We start from the raw sequence: 6,296 nt of genomic DNA on the forward strand, positions 1-6,296 counted from the left end.
AAAAAAAAAAAAGAGTGAGTTCCAGGATAGTCAGGACTACACAGAAAAACCATGTCTTGAAAAATAAAAAATTTTTTTACATAATCTATCTATTCTACTGGGGAAAATTTAGACTCTATGAAATAATATTCTAATACAGCAGAATGTAATAACAAATTATCTAATACAGCTTGGTAAAAGTGTGAATATAGGAGAAAAACTTGGGCTGGAAGATATGAAGATAGCTGTGCTGTGATGCATTGTGGTGTTTTTTTCCCCTGTCCTAGTTTTCAAAATACTGTAATACTTTAAATGTATATGATTATATCATTTTAAAATATAACAAGAAGTTTGTGTCTGGGTTACCTCACTCAGGATAATTTTTTCTAGTTCTATCCATTTGCATGCAAATTTCAAGATATCTTTTTTTTTTCCTGCTGAGTAGCACTCTAATGTGCAAATGTGCCACGTTTTCTTTATCCATTCTTCAGTTGAAGGGCATCTAGGTTGTTTCCAGGTTCTGGCTACTACAAATAATGCTGCTATGAACATAGTTGAACAAATGTCCTTGTAGTATGATTGAGCATCCTTTGAGTATATTGCCCAAGAGTGGTATTGTTGGGTTCTGAGGTAGGTTGATTCCCAATTTTCGGAGAAACCTCCATACTGATTTCCAAAGTGGTTGTATAAGTTTGCGTGTGGATACTAGCTGAAAAGCAAAAGATATTGAGCCTATAGTTCATGATCCCAGAGAAGCTAAGTAACAAGGTGAACCCTAAGAAAAACATACATAAATCTACCTGGAAAGGGGAAACAGACAAGATCGCCTGACAAAACTGGGAGCACGGGAGTGGGAGGAGCAGGGAGGGTGGAAGGGGAAGATGAGGGGAGGATGGAAGGGAGTAGGAGAACTTGAGGGAACAGGATAGTCGAGATGGAGGAAGGAAGAAATGAGAGCAAGGAAAGAGACATTTTGATTGAGGGAGCCATTATGAGGCTAGCAAGAAACCTGGCACTAGAGAATCCACAAGGAAGACCCCAGCTAAGACGTAAGCAATAGAGGAGAGGGGGTCTGATCTTCACTTGCCCTGTAGCCAGACTGATGAATATCTTAAATGTCACCATAGAATCTCCATCCAGCAACTGACAGAAGCAGGGGCAGAGACTTGCATTGGAGCACTGGACTGAGCTCCCAAAGTCCAGTTGAAGGGTGGGAGGAGTGAGAAAAGAGCAAAGAGGTCAAGACCATGATGGGTTTACCCACTGAAACAGTTTACCTGAGCTAATGGGAGCTCATCAACTCCAGCCGGACAGGGAAGGAAACAGCATAGGTCCAAACTAGTCCTTCTGAATGTGGGTGATAGTTGTATGGCTGGGGCAGACTGTGGGGCCACTGGCAAGGGCTCCAGGATTTATCCCTACTGCTTGTACTGTCTTTTTGAGAACTTATTGTGCTTGGATGGATACCTTGCTCAGTCTAGATATAGTAGGGAGGGCCTTGGATCTTCCCCAAAGCAATGTGCCTTACCCTTTCAGAGGAGTGGATGGGTCAGATGAAGGGAATGGGAGGAGGGGAAGGAGAGGGAACTAGGATTGATATGTAAAATGAAAAAAGAGTGTTTGTTTTCTTTTTTAAAATAAATAAGTTTGTGGAAAAAAATTTTAAAGTGTGTAAACTAGAGAGATATCAGAAAGCCCAGGAATTTAACAGAATAGAGAACCTCTGTTTGAGGGTATATATAAAAGAAAGTTGGCCTTTATTTCAGAGGAGTATTATACTATGAGTACTGTGGGATAATTAATTAGCATAAAATATTTACCCTGCTTCAGTTTCATTATTTAATTGAATTAAATTTTACCTTTTGAAGTGTATAAGTGAATTACATGTATTACTTTAAATGCCCTAGTCTTTCCAAAGTTATATTCCACATGCTGTCACATGCAGCCGTACTTCCTTAGTTTTCACTGCTGAGTAATGTCCCTCTGTAAGAACATATCACAATTATCCATTCTTCTGTAATGGAGTTTTGGGCTATTTCCAGAAGTAAGGCTTTATGAACAGTTTTAAGCATGGCTTTTATTATGCATGTATGAAAAACATTAGCCATCAGGGAAAATGAACAAATTCAACTACATTAAAATAAAAATTTTACTTCATAAAAACCAAGACAAATAAAATAATAACCATTTAACCATTAATGAAAACACAAACAATTCATGGAAAAGACACCTGCAAATATATAACTACTGGAGGATCATCCTTTAAATATATGAGGAACACATTAAAAAAAGCCAACAGACAGAGGAAAGCACATTAAAATAATGGGTATGACTAGATTAGGCAATGTACAAAAGAAAATATCCAAATGATTAATGGACATTAATCAGAGAATATGAACTAAAAACTATAGGCTGTTATACACATATCCTAGAAAGGTTTGGTTTAAAAGATTGACAATACAAAGCATTACCAAGGATATAGAACAATTACAAGGAATTCTTGTATAATAGAAAAACCACATACTACTAACAATGAGTTTATGCATAATTTAGGATTGTGCAATTCTACTTAAACTCAGCAGAAATGTATGCACATGAACACTGAGACAGACCTACCAGCATTATCTGATATACAGTGACATTACTTTGTAAAGACATTGTTAAATTTAATTTTAAAGCTCGATATTTAAATATATTTAATATTTAAAACTATTTTTCTGCTTAAAAAATAAAATATTAGTTTTATTTTAACTAAAACGTGAGACGCAGTCTTATCTTCAAAGAGCACACATGCAGTCAAAATGGGGAGAAGAACATGGCTTAGCTCAGAAAAGTTAAGGACCTTTCCAGGAGTAGAATGTGTTAAGGAAGAGAGATACTCAAAGAGACAGGGCAGAAAATCAAGCTGTTTCAAGAAGCTCAAGGGCCTGGGCATACTAAGTGTGAATCTTGTGTCAAAACAGAGAGTCTTAATAAACGGCACTGTGATGTAGTGTCTTTCAATTTGAAGACCTCTACATAACATGAAAGCTCTTCAAAGAGAAGGTTCATCTTTTCCTGAAATTCTTTCACGGTTTATAAGCAATTGCACAATACATGAATCTGTCTATTAATTTTCACATCTGCTCCACAACATCCTAAACATAGAAGTTTCTAACACTTGTGAACAGGCTTCTTTTCATTCACTTCTGTCTCAGGACATATTATGGAAAGGCAACAACCTGCTACCCAGAATCTAAGTTCCTGTTCTCTGCTGATGATGCAGAGTATAGCAGAAGCAGCCTTAGAAAAATGCCTTAACGAGCCCACTTTTCCTATGTCCTCATAGTTCTCTCTTGTTTTGTTCATATCAGAGGCTCCATAAATTAGCTGTTACCCAGAGTCCTTTGAAGAACTTCTGGTCTGCCAGACAGAAACTTAACAGAGAAATACGGGAACTAACAGATGTTATGTCTCCAATGGGCCTAAGAGACATCTATAGAACATTCTATCTAAACATAAAAGAATCAAAAACTGACCACATACTCTGTAACAAAGCAAATCTCAACACATACAAAAAAATTGGAATAACTCTATGTATCTTATTGGATCTCTGTGCCTTAAAGCTAAAATTCAACAGCAACACTAATTTTAGAAAGCCCACAAACACATGAAAACTGAACAATGTTCACCTGAATTACCACTGGGTCAAGGAAGAAATAAAGAAAAACATTAAAGAGTTCCTAAAATTCAATGAAAATGACCACACAGCATACCCAAACTTATGGGACACAATCAAAGCTGTGTTAAGAGGAAAGTTCATAGCACTAAATGCCTACATAAAGAAGCTGGAAAAAATCCCACGCTAGCAAGTTAACAAAACACCTGGAAGTTCTAGAACAAAAAGAAGCAAACTTACCCAGGAGGACTAGACGGCAGGAAATAATCAAACTAAGAGCTGAAATCAACAAAATAGAAACAAAGAAAACAAAACAAAGAATCAATGAGATATGGCTGGTTCTTTGAGAAAAATCAACAAAATAGACAAAACTATATCCAAACTAACCAAAAGACAGAGAGAATATTCAGATAAACAAAATCAAAAATGAAAAGGAGGACATAACAACAGACATGGAGGAAATCCAGAGAATCATCAGGTTATACTTCAAACACCCGTACTCCACAAAGTTGGAAAACTTAAAGGAAATGGGCAATTTTCTGGATAAACATCACTTACCAAAATTAAATCAAGATGAGATAAGCAAATTAAATATAACCTTTCCTGTAACCACAAATGAAATAGAAACAGTCATCAAAAGTTTCCCAACCAAAAAAACCTCAGGTTCAGATGGTTTCAGTGAAGAATTCTATAAGATTTTCAAAGAAGAACTAATACCAATACTCTTCAAATTGTTTGACACAATAGAAACAGAAGGAAAATTGTCAAACTCTTTCTATGAGGCTGCAGTTACTCTGATACCCAAACCACACAAAGATACTACTAAGAAAGAGAATTACAGACAAATCTCACCATGAACATTTACACAAAAATACTCAATAAAATATTGGCAAAACGAATTCAAGAACACGTCAGAAAAATTATTCACTATGACCAAGTGGGCTTCATCCCAGAGATGAAAATCTACCAATGTAATCTACCATATAAACAAACAGAAAGTCTACCAATGTAATCTAAACAAACAGAAAGCAAAACCACATGATCATCTCATTAGATACTGAAAAAACCTTAGAAGAAATTGAACACCTCTTCATGAAAGAAGTCTTGGAGAGAGCTAGGATACAAGGAACATACCTAAACATAATAAAGGCAATATACAGCAAGCAACAGCCACCATCAAACTAAATGGAGAGAAACTCCCAGTGATTCCACTGAAATCAGGAACAAGACAAGGTTGTCCACTCTCTCCATATCTATTCAATATAGTACTTGATGTCCTAGCTAGAGCAGTAAGACACCAAAAAGGAATCAAGGGGAGACAAATTGGAAAAGAAGAAGTCAAACTCTCACTATTTGCTGATGATATGATAGTTTACATAAGTGACCCCCAAAATTTTACCAAGGAACTTCTACAACTCATTAACACCTTCTGTAATATAACTGGATATAAGATTAACTAAAAAAAAATCAGTAACCTTCCTTTATACAGATGATAAATTGGTTGAGAAAGAAATCAGAGAAACATCAGCCTTCACAATAGCCACAAATAACATAAAATATCTTGGGGGTCAATCTAACCAAACAAGTGAAAGACCTATATGACAGGAACTTTAAATCTTTGAAGAAAGAAATTAAATAAGACACCAGAAAATGGAAAGATCTCTCATACTCTTGGGTAGGTATAATTAACATAGTAAAAATGGCAATCTTATCAAAAGCAATCTACAGTTCAATGCACTGCCCATCAAAATCCCAGCAAAATTCTTCACAGATGACAAAAGAACAATACTCAACTTCATATGGAAAAACAAAAAACTCAGGTTAGCTCAAACAATCCTTTACAATAAAGGAACTTGTGGAAGTATCACAATCCCTGACTTCAAACTCTACTACTGAGTTATAGTAATGAAAACAGACTGGTATTGGCATAAAAACAGGAGGGCCAATGGAATCGAATCGAAGACATGGATATCAATTTACACACCTATAAACACTTGATTTTTGACAAAAAAGCTAAAAATATAAAATGGAAAAAAGAAAGCATATTCAACAAATGATACTGGTATAATTGGATACCAACATGTAGAAGAATGAAAATAGATCCGTATCTATCACCATGCACAAAACTCAAGTCCAAATGATAAAAATACCTCAACATAAAACCAACCACTGAATCTCACAGAAGAGAAAGTGGGAAGTACACGTACACTTAAATGCACTGGCACAGGAGACAACTTCCTAAATATCCCCAGTAGCACAGACACTGAGAACAACAACTAGTAAATGGAACATGCTGAAAATGAGACTCTTCTGTAAAGTAAAGGACACAGTCAACAAACTAAAACGGCAGTGTACAGAATGGGGAAAGATCTTCACCAATCTCACATCGGACAGAGGATTGGTCTCCAAAATATACAAAAAAAAAAAAAACCTCAAGAAACTTGACATCAAAATAACAAATAATCCAATAAAAAATGGGGTAGAGATCTAAACAGAGAACCCTCAATGATGAATCTCATATGGCTGAAAGACACTTAAGGAAATGTTCAACATCCTTAGCCATCAGAGAAATGCAAATCAAAACAACTCTGAGATTCTATCTTACACCTGTAAGAATGGCCAAGTACAAAAACACTGTTTGAGAGGATGTGGGGTCAAG

General features: G+C 35.9%; 1 protein-coding gene across 5 annotated transcripts in view; it reads right to left on the bottom strand.

The window, feature by feature from the left end:
• Positions 1–6,296, bottom strand: part of Ncoa1 (nuclear receptor coactivator 1) — a 228,516-nt gene that overhangs the window by 50,354 nt on the left and 171,866 nt on the right. The gene's annotated exons all lie outside the window — the stretch shown is intronic.

The sequence above is a fragment of the Microtus ochrogaster genome, linkage group LG3, assembly GCF_000317375.1.
Source record: "Microtus ochrogaster isolate Prairie Vole_2 linkage group LG3, MicOch1.0, whole genome shotgun sequence".
Lineage (NCBI taxonomy): Eukaryota > Metazoa > Chordata > Mammalia > Rodentia > Cricetidae > Microtus > Microtus ochrogaster.